This window comes from Leptinotarsa decemlineata, unplaced genomic scaffold, assembly GCF_025532065.1.
Source record: "Leptinotarsa decemlineata unplaced genomic scaffold, Ldec_3_MD MMD2_tig00026328_RagTag_RagTag, whole genome shotgun sequence".
Lineage (NCBI taxonomy): Eukaryota > Metazoa > Arthropoda > Insecta > Coleoptera > Chrysomelidae > Leptinotarsa > Leptinotarsa decemlineata.
Genome location: NW_027412688.1, coordinates 31,426,712 through 31,453,785, shown reverse-complemented (window position 1 = coordinate 31,453,785; position 27,074 = coordinate 31,426,712). Strand labels below are relative to the sequence as shown.

At 35.1% G+C, this 27,074-nt stretch overlaps 1 protein-coding gene and 1 long non-coding RNA gene across 2 annotated transcripts in view; one reads left to right on the top strand and one right to left on the bottom strand.

Annotated features, from left to right (window-relative positions):
• LOC111517964 (monocarboxylate transporter 12) overlaps nt 1–27,074 on the bottom strand; it is a 502,474-nt gene that overhangs the window by 240,800 nt on the left and 234,600 nt on the right. The window lies entirely within an intron of this gene.
• Nucleotides 21,213–21,899, top strand: LOC141485458 (uncharacterized). The gene is made up of 2 exons (XR_012467222.1): nt 21,213–21,599; nt 21,656–21,899. It is a non-coding gene; the product is annotated as an uncharacterized lncRNA (long non-coding RNA).

Here is a 27,074-nt window from a genome sequence, read left to right as displayed (position 1 = left end):
ACGTGAATAACTACATTCACACAACCACCACTTTAAAAGCGCCTCAAGGATTTTTGTAGTATTTGTGTTTTTTTTTTAAGAATAATGATATAAATAAGAGTTATAACAGGCAGTTTATCAGAAAAACAACGATAAAAATAAAAACAAAAATAAAAATGAATTGGCGCTCCGGGGCGACTTTATTGATTCCTGTGGCGCATATGCTTTTCCAGCTGCAGGAAAACCCGGAAAAACTTGCAGCACCACATCATCTGAAGATCTTGATCTACCAATGTCCTCTCTCTTATAAAACAAAATGTAGAGTGTCTCCAGGAGCTCCAATAAATTCAATGCATCGTCAGAACACTTCGTGACACGACTATCGTCAAACTTAAGCCCGTCTGCTTCATCTGTGACCAAGGCTTAATAATGACCAAATTCAACCACAGTGAACAATGACTGCATGAATATTATAATAGTGGTTTGCTAGATTGAAATGTTCATCTATTTCGAACCTTCCAAAGAGTTTCTTGCTTGTTTCTTTTCGAATTCCAATATTCAATACAAATAAGGATTGAATTGATCGATATTTGGGGGGATATATAATAAAGAAATGCGTCTCACTGATTTGTTATTCAATTGGCAGATCGTTATATATCTACTTCTCTGGGCTATAGTTTCAGTCACATGTGAAACCGAAATGATAATTTTTTCTGACCTAGTGGTGTAGGAGTAATCTAGAAATATTTTGCTCCGGTTTAGTTTTCTGATCAGCAGCTAATGTCAAATAAAATATTTGTTTCACATCTAAGATATTGCCAAGATTGTGGAGGTCATCTGATGGGTAGATATTTGGTTTTCTGAATATTACTTTCACAAACCATTTTTTAATTACTTCAACATTCTTTATAATATTAATATAGGCCCCTCCCCAAGCTAATGCGCATTAAAGCATTAGAAGATGTTTTTCTTTCTAATTGTTTGAACTAACTTCCTAATGTGTAAATTACATTTTATATGAGTGTCTACCATTAGGTAGGTACACCAAGATTCAATTCGTTTTTTTTCAAACTGAAATTTATTAACAAATGTACAATATCAAATGAATGTCTATGAGTATTGAAGAAATTGTAATTACATGTATAAAATTTTACCACAGTCTGCGAAGTTAAACACTTGTGTTTGACTGGGTTAGTTGAAAAATAAAGATAATGTTAACTGTTAATATATATTGTTCATGAAACAATATATAGAAAATGAAAACTGTATCAATAATAGTATTTTATAATGAAAGAGGGTGAAATAAATTATCTGTTGAACTGAACTATTTCAATGTGAGCACATTTTCAATTTTTTCACTATTATCTAATATCCAATTGTGTAATGTTTTTTAAATGCTGTTGTTCTCAACTTTCTCGTGAAATTATATTGTAAATTTCACAATATCAATACATATGCAGTGTTGTTGCATTAAATGTAGACCACATTTAGCAATTTGAAAGCATTTATTGGTCTTTGATCTTGTATCATACTTATGTTCTATTATGTCAGTATTTGCAAAATGTTTTTTCATATAGATGGTACTGATTTTATGAAATATTTATTTGTCTGATATTTGAAATGGAATATTTTCTGAATAAAACTTTCGATGGAAATCTGAAGAGATTCAAAAAAATTATTTTTATGGCATATTTATGAATAAACTTGACATATTTTACCGAATTTTCATATGCACCACCCCAGGCTATGATTCAGTAGGTCATGATATTGGAAAATAATGCATGATAAAACATCAATAGTGTTTTTACTTCTCAGAAGTTTGAACTTATAGAGACTTTTCCTTATTTTTTTTGTTAATTCAATTGAATATTTTTTTCACTTCAGGCAACAATCTATATAGATTCCTAACTAATTCATTTGTGGGGTTCTGCTTAATTTAAGAGTGCAATTGCGTTTTTGAAAATGTTTCTGTAAACATTTCGAACTATGAGTTTCTATTTCATCAAATGTTGGTTGATATTTTTCACTACTTGAAAATGTCATGAATTTAGTTTTTGTGATATTGAGTGTGAGCAAGTCATAACTCAAGTTATGTTTCAAAATTGACATGCCAACTTCAGCCTTCGATATGGTCTCATCCCAGTTATCTCCATCCACTATATATACAGTGTCATCTGCATTCGAATATAGATCACCATCAAGATTTGTATTTAGTGGATCATTAATGTAAATCAAAAAAAGGACAGGTCCTAAAACCGTGCCTTGAGGAACACCATATATTGTTATTTGTTGGTTACTCTTATATTCATTTATTTTCAGGAACTGTTTTCTGTTTCTTAAGTAACTTCGGAAAAGTTCAAAGCAAAGGCCTATTATTATTATTATTTTTATACATTTTTCGAACACTTTACTAATATTACTTGTCAATGATATTGGTCTATAATTGTCAATACATTCTTTATCTCCATTCTTCTATACTGGTATGACATTATAAATTTTGAGAATTGATGGAAATATACCAGATGTTGAACAATTATTGAAGATATGGGTCAAGGGTTTCGCTATGAAATACTCAACAGATTTAAGTGAAGTGCTATTTAATTCATCAGGGCCTGGAGTCGATTCATTTTTTAAATCATTTAGAGATACTCTATTTCTGTGGCTTGTCATCAAACAAGAAATTTTGTTATATTCAATTGAGTAGTCATTTAGGTATTTAAGGTAAATTTATCATATTTTTAGTATGAAGTAATAATAATAACTCTTACCAAGAGACATTCCACTCTTCCATGTGACATCAGGTCACGATGAATAAAGACATATTATCATTATTATTATTAGATTATTATCAATTCTTTGAATAAACGTATTTATAAAACGCACATTTCACCATTGCACGAATTCTCAATTATATTTTGATGTATGGTGTGTTACCAAGTGCTTAAATGAAATTAACATGTTCACAATTAACCTATATTTGGTATCGTTATTTATTGCCGGTATAAATTAAAGTAACAAAGTGTCAGATTCAACGTAATGGTCGCCGTTTATATCAATATTTACTCGGACCTTACGATACTGCAAAAAATGCAGTTGAGTAATGAAACTTCATTTGCACTCAATATATTCAAGGCGGGTCGAATACTCTCTCAACGATGAATTGATCAAATTTCAAACAAGATAATATGTTCTCAGTAAGAAATTCCAGATACCACTATTGAAATGAGTGGAAAAACACGGCAGCTCCGGCGGCCCGGGTATCTATGATTTGTAATTAGTCAGTCAACTTGAGTTAGCCAAACGAGAACGTTATTATAGAAATGTAGGCATTCGCGGCTGGCGTCTATGTTTTGTTTGATTTCCGGGTTTTGCCGTGGGCTTATTTGATTATAATCTCCAAACGTTTCTACTACAACTACGGCAGTCATCTTCAGTGGCGTACTCTTCTTGAAGTATCAACTGAAACTGAAGCTCTGTTTTCTGCTATGTCATTTATAGTGATGATTTTCCGCGTACTTTCTGCAATGGCGTGTTCCCTCATACTTCTCACGCGATTTGGGTGACATGGCTTCGTTTTGGCGCCTTTCAATGCTGGGTGCCACATCTTTGGTAGATATGTTCTCTCTTCCTTTCTTTTGAAGTTCTCTTGGTGTTTGTGTATTTCTATGGCTTCTGAATACATTCTTGTTGAAAAATTATTGGACGTTGCTAGCCTCTAAGTATTTTTGAAAAGGATCTTATGTTCCTCGTAGGACGGTGCATGTTCAGCGACTGCAGACTTCTCGGTGTGTCTCAATCGACAACTCTGCTTGTGCTCAACTAAGAAGGTGGAAATTATTATTTTCGTCTGACCAATATAAACTTTATCACAGTTACAAGGAATCCTGTAAACTCTCACTGATTTGAGTGGATCTCTGCTGTATTTTGCCGATCTCAGAGACTCCGATATTTTCTTCATTGGCTTGAAGACGGTGTTAATTTTCTCCTTCTATGTTTGGCAGATAGTCACTGCCTTGGGATTGATCTTTACTGGTGTTTCTCTTCTCCTCCTTTGGACACGTAGCGTGGATTATGTCTTTTCTGTCGCCGCCGTTTGCTTGTAACACAGTTGTTAGGTGATTTATCATCTTCGTCGATTTATTCACCAGAAGTTAAATTTTTGCTTCAGTATTTTAATGAAGTGGAACAGAATGAAATCGAAGCAACCATAAGATATAACGAATTGGTACTGAATGATAAAATATACTGCCTAGAAGAGCTACAGCAAGATTCTTCAATCTTAGATGAAAGTCACCAGTCTACCAACTGGGATTCAGTGATACTGGATCCCAGGCTGTCGTGAAACCAGCATGTGGAAAGAGTTGAAAGATAGGCAGAAGTAGCACTGGTGCTGGCCAAACGCACCTAGAGAAAGACATAGGGTTTTAAACCTAGAGAAATATATGGGGGTTCAACTCAGTACACTCGAACTTCACTTTTCAAGGACTCTTTAAGTTGGAGACCTGTGTTATTGTGGAATAAACTTCCTGAAGACGTGTTTCCAAATGGATTCAATCTCCAGCGATTCATATCCAACGTGAATCGCTACTTTCGCACAGACACCGCTCTTAGAGCGCCTCAAGAATTTTTCTGTAGTGCTTGTGTTTTGTCCTAAGAAAAAAGTAAGTCAAATCGTTCGGTCCAATAAAAAATCCCATAATACAGGGAATCTCATGAAACCGTCGACTGAAAATCAAATACGAATGAGAGTGAATATTATTACAAAAAACAACTGAAATTTGGAAATCTAAGTTATGCAGGAGGATCGTAAAAACAAAGTGATTCACAGTATAGCGGACGTATTTCTGAGGAAACAATATATGAATATTGTTCTTCGTAGATTACACATCATCGTAGATTATGTTGCAAAATATCTGGACGATCCCATTAAATTAAAGAAAATTTATTGAACTCTTTCACGAATGAGAACATTCCTTAAAAAGAGGCAATTACTTAAGAATCCTTTTCCGAAATGGAATCTTCATTTCATCTCCTCACCTAATAGCATTCTAGAAGCGTGTTTGATTATGAGTTCGGTATGTCTCCCAAACATCAAATTAAAGAGGAAATTGGTGATTACGTACATATTTTATTGTGTTTGTGAAACGGACACTCTGTGAAATACTGAAATACTTTCTAGCTATCTACTTCTTTCTCCACATATTACGTTTCTTAAACTTTTTATGAAAAAATCAACGATTAACACAACTATTCTGGAGGGCTCTGCAGTCACGTTGATCCCTTATCCTGTGGAAGTTTAACTTCGGCACTTGTTTGTGCTTTAAATTTAACTTGAAATGATGCGGCCAACTGCGACCCACTGACGTTCAGTGTTTGTCAAATTCAACTTTTTTTTTGAAAAAAATTGAAAAAGTGCATTTCTAGATCGAATTCAACAAAAAGTTACTTGAAAAAGCTGTGTCTAAGGCAATTTTATATCCATATGCCAAATTTCATGCAACTAGGATGAAGTTAACGTTTTGCTTATTTTTGACAGATATCCCCTTCATTTTAAAAAACAAGTTCGGTTAATTGTCACCAATTCATGTGTACATAACAAACTCATCATGGAGTTTAACTTTTCTGATACATTTTTACTCATACGGACATTTTTAGAGAGAAATTAAAAATTTGTTATAAAAATTTTGACATGACTGGTGCAAAGTTTCAATGACTTGGCTATTTTCTTAAACAAAACTTTGATTTCGAAAAAGCAGAGGCAACTAAAAAAAAATGCAAATAATTTCGATAGAACTATTATTATTATTATAAATTTTAAACAACAATAATATCATAGAAAATACAAATGGGTACAAAAAATTACTTATTGATCTAAATGAGGTTGTCAAACACTTATAGCCTACTTTTCAGTATGTCGTCCTGCATGTTCAATACAAATTATGGATCTTCTACTGACATCTGTCACTGCATTTTTAATAAATCTGGGATTTATATTTGCACAGCACTCGCGAATGGTATTTTCCACATGTTAAATGTCAGTAAATGGTCTACTTCGGTATACTTTTCGTTTCAGATAACCCCACAAGAGAAAGTCTAAAGGCGTCAAGTCGGGTGATCTTGGTGGCCAATAATGTTCTCAGTTACGTCCAATAACTTTTCCTCTGAACATTTGTTGGAGGGACAGGAACCGTGTGATGTATTGGTGCGCCATCAAGCTGATACCATAGGTCGTATTTAATATTTAAAGGCATATTATCTGAAACTTCACTAACCTCATTATTTAATGTTGAGATAACCGACAGATGATAAACTTTCCCTAAAGAAAAATTGCCCAATTATTTGGTCGTTAAGTATCCCACACCATAAATTAGTTTTAAAGGAATACTGATCACCACACTCAACTGTGAAATTGGGATTTTCTTGGGCCCACCATCGGCAATTCTGAGAACTTACCGTTCCATTTGAAGAGAACGTTGCCTCATCTGTCCATTGAATTTTATACCGAAACTTTATCTTTCTTGTAATCGGTATTTTTTATAATATCGGTTATGCTCGTTTGCCCGTGTTCAATAACTTTTGAACAAATGTTAAGTTGGGTCTCCTCATCATATTTACTTGGAGTGTGCTTTTTCATAAATTGATTTGCTACGGATCCTGTTTCTCTGAATTTCGACATTATCCTTGACACAGTAGTATGTTGAACATTTTTTCCTGGATGCCGTTCATAAAAAATTTGTAATTTCAACCATAGTCATTTTATTAATACTTATTGCAGTTTTTGAGTTGTGTTTGCTTTTTCAAAATTGAAGATACTGACGTTTGTTTAAGAAAATAACCAAGTGATTGAAACTTTGCACTAGTCATGCTGAAATTTTTCTAGCACATTTTTCATGCCTCTCTAAAAATGTCCGTATAAGTAAAAATGTATCAGAAAACTTAAACTACATGATGAGTTTGTTATGTATACACGAATTGATGACAATTAACCGAACTTGTTTTTTAAAATAAAGGGGATATCTGTCAAAAATAAGCAAAACGTTAACTTCATCCTAGTTGCATAAAAGTTGGCATATGGATATAAAATTGCCGTAGACACAACTTTTTCAATTAACTTTTTGTTAAATTCGATCTAGAAATGCACTGAATCCACTGTTCATTACAGATTACAGATAATTGCAAACAAGTATAGCTGAGGCACCAGTCAATCTACTAATAACACTGATGATTTTCAAGCAAGACTCAACCTCTAACGGAAGCAAAAAACTCTTTGGAAGGTTCGAAATAGATGAACATTTCAACCTAGCAGACCACTGTTATAATATTCATGCAGTCATTGTTCACTGTGGTTCTGGCGTTGAATGTGGTCATTATTACGCCTTGGTCAAAGAAGAAACGGACTGGTTTAAGTTTGACGATAGTCGTGTCACGAAGTGTTCTGGCGATGCATTGAATTTATTGGAGCCTCTGGAGACACCCTACATTTTGTTTTATGAGAGAGAGGACATTGTTAGATCAAGATCTTCAGATGATGTGGTGCTGCAGGTTTTTCCGGGTTTTCCTGCAGCTGAAAAAGCAAATGCGCCACTGGAATCAATGAAGTCGCCCCGGAGCCCCAATTAATTTTTATTGTTGTATTTATTTTATTTTTATCGTTGTTTTAACACATTGTAATAATTTTATAAATAATGTTTTATAAGCATAAAAAAATTGTTATTTTCGGTTAATCTATTTTGGTTTTTTTCTCAGTGTTATCAAATCAATTTATATTATATTAGACAATGGAAGTCCGAACTGATGAAATACACCACGAAACATTGTCAACCGCCATCAAACAAAAAAAACATATCTTCGTGTTCCGAATACGTCCTTTTCGTTTATTTCGAAGATTTAACAAAAACTTTGAAATGATCGTCGACGTCAGCAATTATTTCCAATTACGTGCCTCCCTGAAAGGCAAATCTGATGGTTATAAATCGGAAGAATCGTCGATGCTTATCACTGAACAAATAATTCAATTCATTAAGGAAGGCCCAGATGACAAATATTTGTTTTCGAAGGTAACACAACTCCGCTTTTTCCATCTATTCATTTTTGATGAACTTTTTGAAATACTGAGACACAACATGAAGGTTAAAACTGAATTATTCAACATCACCAGCCAACAGCCAATCATATTTCCTTTGCCAGACCGCTCTGAAGCAAAGCCTACTTCCGTTAATTCTATGAACTATAACAGCCAAGCAAAACGATTTGAAAATATTCAACAGGCCAGAAAATACGTGTAGACACTTGTATCTGATATTATTATATTTTTAAAACTCTTCAAATTTATTTATTCATTCTAAAAGTGGAATCAATTATGTTTACTACTCATATCACAATCAGACATCACATTGGTAATCGCCAGAGTAGCTCAGTGGTAACGCGTGTCAGTTGTGACTGATTGAAAGAGTTTATTATCCAAAGCTAAAATCTCAAACAAATACATTGTACCAGTCGTAGAAAAAGTATAGTATGCACCTAGAGGATAAGGCCAATTACGTCCACTCACGAATTAATGCACTTGGCTAAAGCCTCGTGCTTACAATTTTTCGCTCGTGGGTAAGAGGCGTCTCATCCAACTTGCTACGTAACCTAATATACTTATAAAAATGGATATTTGTTGGTTGGTTGCTTGGTTGGTAAGTGATAAACTTCTACATCGCTCAACCGATCGTGATGAAATTTGACATGTATGAGTAATTTTTCATAGAGAAGATTTTCAGGCTATAAATTTTTTTGTAACTCGCCAGTAGATGGCGCTGCAGAACAATTTTTTGAAAGCAGTGTTCTATAACGCTGCGCACGCCCAAGTTCGTTGATTCTGATTCTGTCAAAATAATGGAACAGCAGCGATACAGCAACATAGTACTAGTATACTATAAATCACTGATTGAGTGAAATTTTGTTAACGCCTTGTGAAGCTGTTGTATAGTATAACACGTGCTGCGATTTTGTAAACTGTTCAGTGAAAATCTGATTTTAATAAATCAAGGAGTTTCAACAATCACAGTACTCGATAAAGCCTTCCGATGGTTATAAAACATTTTCCACATCTTCCAATTCGAATCGTAACAAACTGTCAATACTCACCTGCAGGATACACCGGATGAACATGGAACTTGAATGCCGCAGGAGCCACCAGTTGCGAGCAGGAGAGTTGTACCCCATGATTGATAACGTGGACGAGCAGAGCACATACGGCGACTACCCATCCCCACCCTCCTTCGGGGTAGTAATGACGGCAGAGCAATCTCCGTGCCTGGATCTGCCGAAATGAAATCAAAGAACCGTCAGATTTCTTTTTGACCTCATTCATAACAATCGAGAGATGGGAGTGATTACGTTCAGTGTTTGATTGATGAGACTGGTTTCAGAAGCACTTATTACGAAAAGGGTTGGTATTAATGATAATAGAAGAATAGAAAGGGTTATATTTACAGGAGAGAATAGGTTTTGGAAAAGATAGTTATAGTAAATGTGTAAATCTTCAAAAGAAAAAGGAAAAAAACAATTATTTTGAAATTAAATCTTCAGAAAAATGTGTGGATCATGTATAAAAGTAACTCTCAGATGCAAACTGGAAAAAAATCCTCACGAAAAAATTACGTCTTCTGATTAACATTGAATTACTCAAAAGTAAACAGATTTTCGAAACACCTACTTTCATATAAACATTGCAATATATGATTTTTACTTCAAACATTCACTTCAAATATAGGAACGCTACACAATGTAATGAAGGGTCTTGCAAATTTAACTTCTGATCTTTGACAATTAATTGTTATTTATTCGGTATTATGAGACCTTTGGTCTTCCAAAGACCTATAATCTACTATGAGTTATGACATTGATAATCCGACCCCAGATTTGTATTTAACGACCTCAAAAATCTCAACGGATTTTTAATCGTGAAAATATTTTAATAACCATAGTTAATATATACAACAGGAACATTATGGGACCGAGAACCAATCCCCGTGGTACACCAGTATTTATTTCAATACTGTTTGAACATTTAATCGTTTTCACAATCTGACTGCGACCATTGAGATACGACTCAAACCACCGTAGTGTTATCCCTCTACATCCATAGATATTCAGCTTACGTAACAGTATTTCATGTTCAACGCAGTCAAACGCGTTTGTAAGGTCACAAAACACTACTGCAGCAGCATCTCCATCATTCATATTGGAATACACCTCAAACAAGAAAGAGAATAATGCATCATGTTGATCTTGTTGTTCTGGAATCCAAATTTTTTCCTTATGATGTTATGGAGGAGAAATTCATTGAGTCTTTTCTCAACTGGTTTTTCAATTATGTTTGCAATAGTAGGAGTGAGAGACATTGGTCGATAATTTAAAGGATTATCAGTATCCGGTACATTTGCGAGTTTCGCATATTTTTTGTTCCACTTTTCAAAAACTAACTTCTGCAATGACCCTTCAGTTACACCCAAAATTGTTGAATGGAAGGTGAAGGATTCAAAAACTCACCTGGGACGTTTTGGCTGCGACATTTCTTGCATCTTCAGCAGGTGCAGCTCCGGAGAGTAAAGGCCAGCTCTGTGCCCGCGAAAGTGATGACATAGTCTCTTAGTGGCCCTCATCTGCGACTTGAAGCCTTTTGGAATGCCCGGTTGAAAGTCCAGAGATTCGATTGGAAAATCACATTTCACTTGGTTGTCCACACTCACATACTGTCTGTTCGAATTCTGAATAATTTTAATTTCGAATATTTTGAAAGTTACTGGGGAAAAAAGATGCTCAGTTATTTACACTGAGTTTTTTCATCATCTTTGGCTCAATATATTTCCAAATTTGATGGAATACAATTGCAACAAAAGTTACACACCCAACGCATTTACAACTATACTATTTTTTAAGGCTCTCACTTTGATGACGAGGCTATTGATTCATCAGATTTTTCCGTAAATAACCAAATACATAAAAACAACACTGAGAGACAGAGTATCAATGCGATAAATACATATTTCGTTTCACTTGTGGCAATTAGACTCAAAAAGACTGGTGATGAGAAGGTAATGAGAAACAGAGCGACAACAAAGTATTTATCATTTACAAGCGAGCCGCCCCGATGCACGCACGGGTGCAATGCTGATAAAAAATATAAATTCACCCACCGGAAATCTAAGGGCATGAAAGAACAGTAATGAAAAGGTAATTTTTATATGTAAACGACCCCCTTTTATCCCCAGGGTGCGCCCAGATGAAGTCTTTGAAAATAATTTTTTATTACACATCTACAACATGAAATGAACCTACATACAAAATTTCAGCTTCCGAAAATACAGCGGTACGGAAAAACAGCGATAAAAAAATTATTTTCATTTGTAAACGCGCTCCTTTTACTCCCACGGGGGGAGCCCCAGTTGGACTGTTTGAAAATACTCCATTTTGTTTGTTTCACGGTGCATTTCATTAGTTTGAACTTCCAATTTGATATATGATGATTTGAAATCCCTGAAAGAATCAATAAAATTAAAAAGATTGGCTGAAAAATAACAATTATATCAAGCAGAGCAAACTGAAATTACTCTGAAATAAGATACAAGCATCAATTGAAATTCAAACAATTAACAAGTAATGAAAATAAAAAAATTGAAAGATTCCAAGCCAAATTACTTCACGAGTTTTCAATTGTTAGTATCTACAATCGTCTTCGGGAGATGAGTGGACTTATTCCTGTGAGAGATGACTATTTATAGGTCATTCAAGTGCTTTCACCTATGCCCTCTCTCCGCTTCATCGGATTTAACGGGAGCTTTATGGTCAGGTTTGACGAAGAGATCGAAGACAGACAACTCCTACCTACTTGGCATTTCGAAGGCCTTCTACCGCGTTCGGTCTTCTACATAAAATGATTAGGTTCAACCTGCCAGTGGGACTAGTCAAGTGGATAGGGTTCTACCTGAAGTAACGAACTTCCACTGTCAAACTGAATAACATCCGGTCTCAGGTAAGACAAATACAGACTGGAGTGTCACAAGGGGCAGTCCTTTCACCCACTCTCTACAACCTCTATGTTAGAGATCTCCCGAGATTCGACCACGTAAAGGTATCTCTCTATGCAGATGACACTGGCTTGCACACATGAAGACTGCAATCGCAGCACTAAAGACATGGTTCCTGGATTGGAAAATCCGGATGAACCCTTTGAACACTCAAGCGACAGCACTGGGTAGGCAAAATTCCCATCCGCAACTAAGAGTTCACTTAGCAGGACAATCCAGGGCCTGGAGCCACCAGGTAGAATATCTGGGTCTTACTATAGACCGCAGACTCAACTGGGCCAAGCACAAACAAACCGTAAAGACGAAAGCGAGTGCGAGGATGGCACAGCCATATTCTCTTCTCAGTCATTGCAAGAGCAAGCTAAGTCCTCAAAACAAAGTTCTACTTCATAAGACAATGTTTGAACCAGCGATACAGTACGCCTCAGGGGTCAATATACTGGATCGGACCTAGAATAAAATCCTAAGGATGGCAATAAACGCTCCGTGGTACAAACGGAACGTCAACATAAGACGGGATCTGAATCTGCCAATTTTTAGGGAGAGTATACAGTTCTGAAATAGAAAAGTTTTTGAAATGGCGGAAACTCCTGAGAATCCTTTAGACATGGCCGTGATAGAATACGCTATCGACGACCTTTTCCGTTTCAAAACGCCTCGCATTTCCATGAGGTGAGATAAGTGGCTAGTGACCTTGAAAAGCTAAAATATGAATTGGAGTTTATCGAAGAACACGGCAGCGAGAATAGTCTCGACCATGCAACGCACCACTCAAAGTTCTAACTAGGCTTATATCACAGGCAGAGAGCAAGAAAGAGCCAGGGATTTAAATCCCGCTCGATTGAGAAGAAGACATATATGTTGTCCAACAACGCATTAAGCCAAGCTAGCGTAGAGATACGCAACATATGGAAACCTGTAATCAAGCGGAATACGACCAACTTCCGCCAAACAGTCAGCTCCCGCTAAAAACAATGAATCAGGGGGAAGGAAGAGGGGATGTGTGAAAGCACTCGAATCACCTATAAATAGTCATCTCTCGGAGTCCAGTCCAGTCAACACCCGAAGACGATTGGGGATGCTAACAATCGAAACGTCGTAAAGTAACTTGGCTTGAAAACTTTGTTTATTTTCATTTTTTGTTGATTGTTCAATTTTCAAATGTTGCTTGTATTTTATTTCATTGTAATTTAGGCTTTTTTTTGCTGAATATAATTGTTATTTTTCTATTCTTTTCAATTTCATTGATACTTTGAGGTATTTCTGATCATTTCATATCATAATAGACAATGAAAGTCCGAACTGATGAATTAAATCCTCTCTTAGTGTGCATCTAACACGTGAGAAGCACCTATATACTAGGATTTAGAGATGAATGAGTTAGTGGAGTTGGAGTTGCAATGTTTTTATCAGTTTTCAAGAAAATCGAAATACGAGTATTTTAACGTTAACGCAACTTCAGAACAAAGCTAGTAGGTATGGGTATGAGTATTGGTTGCTATCGCTGTTAATGGTTAACTATTCTTGGATGCGTGTCTTTTGGAAATATCGAAGCTTTAGAATAAACATCTCCACAGATAAAACCTCCAGAAGAACTCAAATACTCACTAAATTCGACCTCTTTCTCAACAGAATAAATTCAGTCATGACAGGTGAATAGTTGTGAAAGCAAACTAACTACGAAAATGAAGCGAAACGAAAATTTACTGAAAAATAAAATGGGATCACTCCAAATCCAAAACACAATGAAAAAGTGAATCGAAATGGCGTAAAACAAGAAGGCTGCCATACTAATTCCAAAAAGTTATAACTCTGCAACTAAACATGCAACAATGGTGCATTAAATGAAATGAACAAACTGTGGGACTATGGAGTGGTAACCAATAAAGCTCCCAAACAAGCTCTCAAAAGAAAAAAAAACATTGAAATGAATTAATCCCATCATTTTTTAAGTAAAAAACACAATCACTACAGGAACTCCTTAAGGAGTTTCCTGTAGTGCGAAAATAGTTATTCACATTGGATTTGAATCGCTGAAGATTAAATTCATTTGGGAAAACGTTCTCAGGAAGTTTATTCCACATAAACGCAGTTCTCCAGATGAAAGAGTTTTCAAACAGTGAAGTTCAAGGTGTACTGAGTCTTACCTCAAAATGAGGAACAGCCAGAGTTCGTCGCGTATTTCTGATTTGTTTTCGTGGAATCAAATGTGCCAAGTCACAATTTGTTACGATACAATTTTGCTTTGTTATAAATTAAACAATTTATTTATACTTTTAATAATCGGTTAGTTTATTCATTTCCACATGCGAATTTATGTATATTTAAAACCTTTCTAACCCGCCTATGACACCGACTAGGTCGGTAAATAGGTTGTGTTCCTTTTTTTTTCTCACACCCAAGGACATGAGGATAAGGACGGAAATTTTAGCGAAAAGATATTTTTCGATCGTGAATTGCAGAATGAACTGATTGCCTGGTTGAATTATTTCGCTCGTTAACTACCTAGAAGGGATTTTCGAATTTTCAGCCAACGGTGGTTCCTTTTTGATATTGTGAAGTTTGGAGTATTTTGGGACAATATTGGAAACCACCGCTGCAAAAGCAGGATTTTTATAAAAAAGGCAAATAGTCAGTATTTTCTCTCAATTCTCAAAGGACGATCTTTGTCTGTTTTGTGTTGGAAACACCCTCGATTATTAGGAGGTTAGTACAGTATTTTCAAACAACCTTGTTCAACTCAGCTATGGAACTCATAATAAATTTTGTCCTTATTGTTCTTACCTTCTGATTACGATGTTGTCATGAGAATATTTTTCTTCAGGGTGTTAGAATATTCCTAAGAAAGGCGTATTTGCATCAGCTTGAATTTGGGAAATTGAAATCGATTACCAGATCAGTCTCTTGAAGAAGTTTCCTGATCGTTACCTTTACTAATAATTACCACTGGGAATATTAACAGATTCCTACTACATCCGTATCCACCGATACTGCCGGATCAGTATTCATTCCCTGGCAGCTTACGAAAAAGGAGCACCCGAAAAGCAGCTAAGTTTAGACTAAGTTATTTGAATAAAGAACCCGGTGTTTGTTTATTTCCTATAATAAAATGTACAAGTTACCTCATTGAGAGGAGTGGTGTAAGCTTTTACGTGACGTCACATATTAGCACATATTAGCGAATGTATTATGATAGTGGTAATCTAGCAATTGAAGTGAGGAATCGGCAAACAGAGGAGTCACTGTATTTCTTCTTTTTATTATTGTAATAAACTTCCTTAGTCATTGCAAATAGAATTATTACTTCTATGAGAAGTTAAATATTTCAATAGTGGGCTTCCCCAATAACTGGGGAGTTTTCCGATTTTTAACTGGCCAACAAAAATTGGTGGCGCTTTCCCATTTACTTGAAAATAATTGTTTTTCTTTTAATTAGTTGCACCCACGACTTTGTGCAAACCACTGACCTAGTCGGGCATGTTAGTGTTGTTTTTGATTTTCGGCAACCCTATTGTAAATTTAATTATCTTGTTCAAAAACATCGCGTAGCAAATTTCCATGAAAGTATCTATAGAAGAGAGACAAATCTCCAACCTTTCTTCGATATTCTAAGCTGTCAAGGTTGCACGTGATGTTCGCGTCTCTATTCAGACGGATCGCTTTTTTCTGGATGGAATCCATCAGCTTCACGGTATGCTTAGGGGCGGAGCTCCTCCATACATCAGAACAATACTCCAAAGAAAGTCTGATCTAAGCTTTATAAAGCAACAAAAGCTCCTGTGGTTTGGAACAGTGTTCCAAGCTTTTGAGAAGCAGCCTTTGCAGTTCCAGCGACATGATTGTGCCAAGATATATTTCAATCCCCAACTAACTCATCGAAGCAGAAAGCGGCATTGTCTGACTTGACATCATTATATCCGGTTCGGAGACATTTATATTCTTGGAGAAAACCGATGCATGGGTTTTTGTGGCATTGAATTGAATTTGGTTACTTTCACTTCAATTCGAAATCACTTCTGGATCTTCTTTAAGATATGCAACCTCCTGCTGTCGGTACCTCCGTAGCCGATGTCCTGGATTCCACATGTTATGACGAGACAAGTGTGCTGTCGTCAACAAAGCAATATATTGGATTCATGACTTTACACAACGAAATAACACGGATTTAATTCAGTACTGAGTTTTTTTGACAGCAAGTTGATAAAATCTTGTTTTTGAAAATGTTCTCTTGTACTACTCCATTCATTGGATGAAAACCATTCAAACCGCTTTGACAATCTCAAAATATGATATTTTCAGAATAATATACTACTTCTTGGAATGATGTTAATATAAAGTACATTGATATTCAGAAAACTTTTTTACGTTCTCTCCGAAAGTATTATGGCTTTCAAAACAAGGTGAGATTGAAAATACATAAATTGACGGAGATCGGTGCGATTTTTTCAAATGCAATATTCAATATATCAGAAGTTTCCCTATAAAAAGTTTTTCGAACCGCTGGTTTCGACCGTCCCCGTTGTGGCAAATCGCTCATCTATCATCAGTAATAATTTTGTTCAGGCCCAAAGCTATTGCTTTGCTTTCGCCGCTGCCTTGAAGGGATGACTGGGAAAATATGTATGCAAATATATTATACATCGCTTTCGATATTCTACAGGATGGACTTGGTAGCATCATTTTATTTAGAACAAAAGTGTTGATTAGTAGGTACTTACGTCGCGACCTGGCTTCGTACAGCTAGCAGACCATATATGCCTACTTTTTTCCACATCAGTCATTTTTAGTGATACCAAATGTAAAAATCTTCGTCAACTGAATGTTAGTAAGTTTATTTGTCATCATTGAGCTCGCAGCATATTAATGATGCTGACTCACGCTCTTATCTCGGTAAAAATCACAATATGCTTTTTTGCATGATACATATTATTTGAAAATTTCGCATGTTAAGGGTGACAAATGTCTGCTGAAAATGAAGATCATTCTGTAGAAAAATGCCGCGCTACTTCCCGTACTATTTCGTTTCTTATTGTTTCAAAATTCATCACATCCAAATCTTCGACTGAATCATCTGGAAATAGGTGGAACATCCCGGAACACTCTGGAACATTGCAAAATGCGGTGAGATATTCAGCAATTATCTGGAATGTTTGGGAGACTTTCGGAACATCTCCAATCGTTGTGGACTGATCGAGAAAGTTATATAGTGCTATCGCACACTAGAATTAGAAGGTTCTAGAACAGGCCAAAGCACTCGAGAGTGTTCGGCATTCCACAATATTCCAGGAACCTTGAACATGGAAATGTGAAGAATATTCGGCAATAATGTAGATTAATCGGAAACATTTCAGATGATTCTGTGTTATGTTTTGTGATAATTCTCTATTCTCGAAGAGGTCCCTCATATCTTAAGATATGCCTTTTGCCTCCCAGAAAATTTCAGAATAATCCAGAACAATTGGGAGTCTTGAAGAAAGTTCCACAATATTATAGAACATTCTGTGATATTTGGAAATGATCTGGAACGTTCACAGGTATCCTGGATCATCCCAGATTATTTTCGAATGATCAGGGTAGGTCCAGGAAGTGGGTTTCTGTTTTTACTTGAAAGTCGTGCTTTCGTTTTTACCTGGAAGGCTGGAAGTTTTTAGAACAGTGCAGAACATTCGAAAGTATTCGAGAGTATTCCAAAACATTCCAGAACATACCGAGTTATTCTAGAATGTTGTGAACTGTTCGATAACAGTCTGGACCATCCCAAAACAGTTGTGAAGCGGGTATGTTTACAACTATCTATTATAACTATCCATACTATCATACCGCAGCTTCCTCGTTAGCTCATATTATAGCTCCCAATATATTCAATGATTCAGCTAGAAATGAGAAATTCAGGTTAGGAAACAGAGTAATCCTCAGATGAGAATGAATGAAACAATTTGTTGTTTGAAGTAAAAAAGACTAAAACTAAAAAAAAAAACTCGAGTAGGAACACGGCTTTTCAATAATACCCAAAATTTCCTAAAATGCTATCATTCATGTTTTTATTGTGCTACTAGATATATCAGGAACAGAAATAAGCTTTGTGTAGTTGAAACAGCCCAACCAAAAAAAATAAATTCATCACATATTAAAAAACAACCTGCATCACCCAGTATTCCATCGAACGAATTCTTCAAAAGCTATATTGCTGTTGATTATAATTGCAGATTATGCTTTTAATTTATGCAATTCGAAAATGGCCAGCAGAGTTCTAGATATAGCGATCACCTCAAAGAAATGAATGCGAAAAATTTGCATCTTTCTGAAGATGGTTTATGTTTGATTCACGTGCAGATGACACAAATTTCAGATTCTGTCTGGCGTTGAAACTAACGACTGTTGAAGGTTCTACCGTCAAACAATTGGAAAAAGTACTTCAAGAATTTTGTGAATATCTAAGAAATTCAATTGAGAAACAGGAGATTACGTACATTTGAAATAAATCTCAGAAATCGGTCTGAAATTGAATAGTAATTATTAGGTTGTTTCAAATGCTTTGTCAGTTTTAATGTCATGTTTTTTGTAGCTCCATATTTTAATAAATATTTATTCTACTATGTCGTAGTTTATACTGATCGATAGAGAAGTTTGTACTCTATACTTTGATTTTGTCCAAATTTTGAAAAAATTGAAAGTTCATTTCGGTCGGTCGGTCGGTAGCCAAGCGGTTCGGCATGGGTGCTTTGTTCACTCACTCGAATTGACTGCCGTGTTGATCGGTGGTTCAAGCCCTAGTCTGAACAATCGATCTTCACTTGCTATTGTCTAACCCGTGTTAGGAATCACACGTTAAAAGGTAAGACCTCGTTAATCCTTAGCTCGCACAAGTTTCGACTTCTGAGGGTTGTCGTTCGTAGGGGTGCGACAGCTGGTTAACGGAAAAACAGATTTTAAACAGATTTTTTTTTAAAATAAACTTGATTTTCTTGAACTGATCAAACATTTTTTTGTCTGTTTCCTCACTGGTTATTGATTATTGATTTCATTATAATATAACTCTCAATCGAATGTTCTTTCTAGTCTATCTAATCGATCATTTTCATTCACTGTGATGTACCTTGAAAAATTTTTTCACTTTAAGTTAATAGGTTAAGTTTTGAAACAGCGTAAACGGAACTTTGCCTTTCATCGACAATCTTGTAACTTATGTACGATGAATAAATACCATTTATTGTTATTATTACAATTTTCATATTTTTCAGATTTAGGAAGGTGAAAATATTCAAAGAGGGTTTTTTTTCCAAAGTTTTAACTGCTCACAAGCAATAATTGGATAGTATGAAAGGACGATGCAGCCAAAGTTTTTATGTCCCATCATTATTTTCCCCCAAGATCCGCCAATGTATCAAGCTCGTGTGGAGTTGATGGCATATTATTTCGAAGTCAAAATATTCAAAGAATGCGTCGGAGAGTTGGGGTTTTTCTGTACCGATTGCGATCTGGGGTTACGTGGGTGAATTGATGATCTTTTATTTTTTGTTGTGTAGAAAAAATATTGCCAATTTATTCTGAAACAAGCTGATATGGGAATTAATTTTGCTTCGCTTATTTAATTTGCCAGGGGCTGTGGAAAAATATTGGATACTGCTCTTTCCGATTGATTTATAGAGAAGAGAACTTACATTTATTAGTTGATTTGAAAAGGGAATATTTTCCGAAAAGATTACTTATGTTGTGAAGAAAAATGGTTTTTGACTTACTACTTCTCCATAATCGAACAAAAAATGTGGGAAACTTTCAAAAAAAGGAAGAAATAAAATAACTAAAATGAAAGGATGTTTCTTTCAGATATATAAATCAAGAAAAAATATTTCGGAACAACTCCTTGAATGACACAGAAATCACTTCTTTCCATTCAGTTTTCACTCCAAACATGTGTTAATGAACTGAAACGAGAACACTACAAAACGTAATATATAAAAGACTATCGAGTATCGCTGACATGAAATACTATCGAATTTTTTATCTCCTATAACCCGTGTGTCTTGTTCCGAGACTTCGAAGTACACCATTGATTCCTTAACGAATGTAACGTGTAATTCCATGTCATTTGAAAGTATCTGTTCCGAAACGGTGTTTTTTACAGTTCGTATCTGAGATCAAGTATGTAGGATTCTAATAAGTAATATTTTTCGTAGTTACTTCCTTCTTTGCAGTTTTTTACGGTTTTTCATTTATTAGCAACATGAAATTCAAATTTGACTCTTGTTCTTTTTCCAGAGAGATCACAAAACAAAGGTATCAATTTTAAAAAATTATTTAGCCACAGTAGCTAATGTGGTTCAACTGATTGTGGTTGTTGTTACCATATGGATATTACAATGGTGAAGCGTTTTCTTCTATGTTCTACCATATCGATTTAAAATTTTGATTATCAGGTTTCAATACCTCTGTCTGTAGTAATGAAACAGGGATATAAAATGTGAAGAGTGATTTTGCATTGGTTGTAATTTTAGAACTCGGTCAGTAATAAAAATTAATGATGTGAAAAGTTTGTGCTTGATTCTGGAGTATTGTGCTATAAAAATGATTTATGATGTTCTCAAAGATGGAATTTGCTTTGTTGAACGTCTTTTGGAAACTTGTTAATTGGTGCTAAATAAAATATTTAGAGCTGAAACAATTTTTTATGAAATAAAACTTTTTCAGAAAGTGTATAATGAATCAACAATATTGACCTCGAATGGGTTCAAAACTACAAAATTATTTGAATTGAAGTGATTAATTTTTGGAAAAGAAAGTTTTTGGCTTTCTACTACCCCATCTTGATACAAGATGGAGTAATAGAAGGCCAAAAACTTAAAAACCCACATCGATTTAATAATTTTATCATTTGCACGTATTGTTGAAGAATATATCCATCCTTGGTGATTTGACGAAACATACTGAATAAATGACAATTAATTTGACAGATGTAGCTTCCACAAAATAGACGTTATCGATTGTCAAAGTTCGGAAGTCTTTGTTGAAAAACCCGCTATAAAAAGCATCACGATACGAAATATCACAAGAAAATATCTCAATAATTCATCAAATCATTCATCACACTGGCCATAAAACATAAAAAACGGAAAATTTCTATGAACGAATCGCTATAAATCTGTCTGTCTGTTTAACCCGCCATTTGTCGCTATATGAGCATTTTGCTAACATTTTTGGTAAAATTGTTGCAGTTTGGCAATGTCGATTTGAATAACTTTGCGCATACGTCTAGCTGAGTTTCTATCCTTACCTGAACGATTCGTGTTGAGCAAATTCAGTAAGTACCTGCATGCTTCATTTTGAGTTAGTCTGTTTGCATCAGCGTTACTTGTGGGAGCATTTTTCTCATCGAGCGACAAACCGCGTAGTACACATTTTTTGTTGTGAACATTTTACTCATTGAGCGAATAAGTATGTTTTGTTGTGAATATCGTTTTGAGTTTAATAATATATATATATATATATATATATATATATATATATATATATATATATATATATAATGAGTACAAATGGCTTATGGTGAGTTATTGATGATCAATAGCATAAATTTGTACTTATTTTATATTTCTTCTCAGAGGCTAATATTCCATGGCTCGCAGCCCGGCAGGCTGCACAAAATAGACTATCCCAAATTTACCTCCAAAGTTGCGGGAATCAATAAGGCAACTTGCAGGCGCAGACGAAGTTCCAGTACCAACTACCAGGGATATGTCAAAGATGTATTCAGAGCCAAGAACTCCCAACAACCCCCTAGCTCTGTGTTATTAGGCTAAAACGATTTACATTCATAATGTTTTAATAATATATTATTAAGATACACTTGTTTACTGAATTATTTTGGCTAAAATACCCATACAATCGGTGAAATCCTCAATGTGAGCAAAATACTCACGCGCGACAAACCACGTTTGACAGTAGGTAGCGACAAATGACGGGTTAAAATCTGTTTTTCCGTTAATCAGCTGTCGCCCCCATACGAACGACAACTCTCAGAAGTTGAGAAACCTGTGCGAGCTACGGACTAACGAGGTCTTACCTTTTAACGTGTGATTCCTAACACGGTAGCCTAATCGTCCCAGCCTCAACCAGATAAATTCTATCCAGAAAAATATCTGGTCGAGGCAGGAATCGAACCCACGACCTTCTGATCGTGACTCGGGCGCACTACCACCGCGGCCAATTCCACAACAGCTATATAACAGCTATAACAGCTGATCATCAAAATACTCTCAAGAACTCATTTGATGTTTCATGAAAATAACCTTGAGTTTCATCATCATATTTCTAATATTTTGAAAGTAATAACAATTTTTTTCCCAGCAAATCAAGCGGACAAATATAAGTAATTGAATTTAACTATGCATTTTATTGAGAAATCATAATTATGATAACCAGAAGATGAATAATTCCTTAATTATTCGTTAAAACAATGGAGAAATGAAAATTAATCATGAGAATTGAAAAAATTAGTAGTAATTCCTTTTTGAAATCATGTTTTTCTTAACAAAATGGAAATTTGCAATTTGAATTTAACTATTCATTTTGTTGAGAAATGATAATTATGATCACCAATGGATGAATAATTCCTTAATTATTCATTCAAACAATTCAAAAATGAAAATTAATCGTAAGCATTGAAAAAATTTGTGGTGTTTTTTTTTTTAAAGTAGATTTTTTATAACAAAATGGTAATTTCATCAAAATTATACTTCACCCGTCGTTCGTGAATGACTTTTTCAAGAAATGATGTGGAAATTTATGCATACCTACCTAGCGTCATAACTGAATATTTTTTTTATCAATTTCAATTTTTTATTGCTGTTTCGGTGAAATCATCAAAACCCATTTTTCTACAGGTCATTGTGAATATAATGATCTATCTCTCATATTTTGAAGAGCTTTATGTCTACTGAACACCAATTTCAGTTCATGAACTAGACTAACAGTCCTATTTGAGTTTCAGATGTGTTTTCAAATTCCTTTCTAATTTCAATTCTTGTTGGAGAAGCTAACTTTTTATTGATCTCGAAAACGGAGCCATATTGTATAATTTAGTAAAATATTCCAAAAACTATCAACTTCCATCAACTTCGATTCGTATCTTTCGTCATCTCATCAAATCCAAATAGAACCCAACAACAGTATTACTTCCCAGCTTCTAGCAACTTTGATCGTTCAGATACAACTGACATGACCCGTTTTGCATCTGCTGGAAATATTTCGGAGAAAATTGTTCGTTGTGCTATGCAAAACCAAGATATCAGCTGCAGCTGACTGTTGCTTATATACCGCTATTTTATTAGAGATACAAATGAAGGCAGCGCTAGGACACTATGCTGGAATCAGACATCAGATCTGTATTGGGAAAGTTATCTTATTGTTCGGGAGATTTTTGGAGTTGCTGGCATGGAGTTATATATACAAGGTGTCTTAATGAAAGGAATATTCAGATCTCAGTTGATTATGAATTAAAAACAACAGACGTTGTTCAATATATCAAACATTTTTCAGAAATGTTTAAGGCAAATTTGCGAAAAATGGGAAAAATGTACAGTGTCACTGAAACATATTTTATATTGTAATAGAACTGACTTCGGGTGGAACATTCCAAACTTCACAAGGAAAATATGTATAGACGTGAGAGGAATATGATTTTAGGTGAAATTAGTTTCTGAAAAAGAAACCGTAATGTTCACTATCCCATTCCTGATAATAATGAAATCTGTTCACAAATTCCTTTCTCACATTATATAATATTTCTGGGGAAATTGGAATGGAAAAGTGGAACTTTTCCAACTTTATGAAAATATCTATAAACGAGAAAGGGATATATTCTCAGGGGAGATCAGTTTTTGGGAAAGAAAAATTTTCATTAGGGATTAAATGAAAAAACATTTTTATTTTGAATATCCACAATATATTATTTCTTGTGATATATGACGCGTTTCGCTATTCCTATAGCTTTCTCAAACAAAGATGATGTTCAGTTATTGTACAGACATATTTATTGTAGTTTGCAATTTAATAAATAGAAGGAGATATTGATTATAAATAGGTAGCCTAATGATAAACAGGTAGTTTGCTCAATATAGGAAATCCATTTAGAGTAATATCACAAAAATGCCCTTAGTTATATCACATGTATACAAATAATTATTGAAGAGATTAAGGAGTGGTGGAAGGTTAACGTCTAACTGGTCATTTAGTAAATTATTGGATTGCCTTTTTTGTTGATCTCAAGTGCTTCTAAGAAATTAAACATCCAGAAAGAGAAGGCTTAACCTTTTCTTTCTGGATGTGAAGTTTAAAAATTTGGATCAAAACTGCAGTTTTCATCTATAATGTGATTTGAATAATATGAATTTGTCTTGTGGTTATCAAAGCTTCTTTTATGTTCAAGAATGCAGGTTTCAAAATGTCATCACAGAATATGAAAAGGGACTTTTTGTATGATTCAGTGTTCATATGAAAGTTTGTTTTTTCGAAAGTACTTTTTTTTGCTGTCTTCCTTTCTTTGGAAGTTTCCCACATTTTTTGTATGAAGACGGAGGAGTAGAAAGCCGAAATTTTTTACAAGAATATGTAAACTGTAACTATGATTAGTCTGAAATATTTTCTATAATCTTCACGTGAAGCCTAAAGAGAAAATATAAAAGAAAAATGCTCTGGTATTAATTTTCATTCATCTTAAAATGAACTTCTGGCAATTAAAATTGGTGTTTTGGTTCGTTTATGTTCACAAACAGACTTTTCGGCATATTGTGGCATATTGCCACATTACTTGTTTCACTATGTCAGATCCTCTTTAGACTTCCTCAATAGATCTCTCCTTGTTTCCCTTCCTGGGAACCATCTAACTCATTCATTCATTACCAGTCTCCGTGAAACACTGCATCTTCAAGGGATTTTTGTGATTTTTCTCATGTTTTTCAACACCCAATCTTGTTCCCTGTAAACGTGTGCACAGGTTTCTCGCTGGACATATGTTTTACTCTTGTCTCCAAAAACTGTTGATCCTTTGATCCACTGCCACACATTCGCATAAAATAAAAGGAACTGTATCTGTCCCTTTGCTGCATTGTCTGCAGTTGAGGTCGCTGGTGTACATCCCTGTTCCGTTCAGATGTCTTTCTAATGGACAGTTTCCAGTGAGTAGTCCTGTAATGGTTCCGAGCCGATCCTTGCATTATTAAGGCAGTTCTTCAGTTATCTTCTCCAACGGCCCCTTCATTGGGGTTTTTCTGTATGTGTTTCCGGGTGTGTTTCTCAATTTGATTGGTACCCACAAAATTTGTTCAGAGCCTATGTTAGGAGTTGACAATCCGTGTCTGGCATATCCGTCATGTCGGCTCTTTTGTTACACAAACTACCTGAGTGTTCGGCCAGTTTCCTTAGTTCCTCAGGGCATTTCTTGGTGTCGCTTTTGGTTTCGTTAGTGCCCCTAGTGCAGGCTTTGAGCTGCGCATTGCGAGATCGCATACACAATAGTTCTGTGTCACTATTTTTTCGTTTAAGGCCATCAATTTTTGGAATTTCTTCCTGATGTTTCGCTGGTGCAAGTAACTAGCTTCTTCAATGGTTTATACACCCTGAGTTACCTCCGATGACTAGATATTACGCCTGTGTGAAGCGTATTCACGAGTATGTTGACTCAAGTAATTTGGTGTGCTCATACTTGTACTTATTAGGTAAATTGCGTAAAGCCTGTTCATGTTGACCCAAGTAGTTTGGTGTGTATGTATGTATGTACCTGGATCAGGTAAATTGCCGACCCTTTTCTACCTGCCGTCACCCTGTGTGCTACCCTTGAACTCATTAGAATGGAATTCCATATATGGTTGAGGTTCACAACTTCTTCCTTTCTGTTGAATTTATTTGTGTGTTTGTGAATCTCTATTGCCTCCCGTTCCAGTCGGCTATGGTATCCTTGGTTGGGGGCAATGAGTTTCGCATTTTCAAACTGAATCCTGTGGTTTTCTTCCGTTTGGCTTGGTCTGTTTTTTTAATGAATCTTCAGCCTTGTTCCCTTGATCTCTTGGTGGTTTTGAGGTATAGCTGCACGGTATGCGATATACCCCTGCTGCCGATAGTGGGTCTTTCTTGTCTTTAGCCTAACGAAGACTTTGTTGTATCTTCTTGGTGGGTTTTTTATGTTGTTTCCCCGAGAGTTTCCAAATTCTATCTTAATTCAAATTCTTACTCAAACAATACCAATCGAACAATCAGCAATAGATGAAAACATATGTCTGTAGTACAAGGGGCTTTATCATGGTGTTTTCTTCCATGGTATTGATAAATAACAAAGTTTTTGTTGAGAAATTAAAATTTATCGATACAATTTTGTGGTCTTGTGGTAATACTATTGGTAATACATTTCAAACAATTCTTAGAAATTTGGAAATATTTTTGAAACTCAGTAAGTAACTTAGAAAAAAGAGGTGTTTTGATTACTGGACCCTTTCTTTTGGGAAAAAATATTGTGTTTCTTAGTTCACATATGGAATCATCGATCTCGCAACATAAATATATTTTCTACCGAATATAATCAACATTTTTTTATCGACCTATTTTGCGTATTTTTTACCTTCCACAATCTGAAAAATATAAAAATTATAATGGAGAACTTTATACAAGTGTAGAAAAGGCAAACTTTTCAGTTTACTTCGATAAGTTACTGCGTAAAATAAAAGTCTATTTTTTATGTAAGTTTGATGTTCATTCTCACGCACTTTCAATGGTCTCGAAGTTTCACCAATATAACTTTTACAACGAAAACATGGTATCTCATGAATGCAATTTTTTGTTTTTTCTTCACTGTTGTTGGGTTTTGAAAGTGATTCTAACATCATACCTATTTCCAATTCGTCTTATTTTTTCAGATAGTTCTGGAATGTAAGGTATAACGTTAGTTGTGAAACTGATCTTCCTCCACAAAAAATAACTTTCGTTGAATATAATCAACATCTCTATTCACTAAAGTACTTTGTTTTTTTT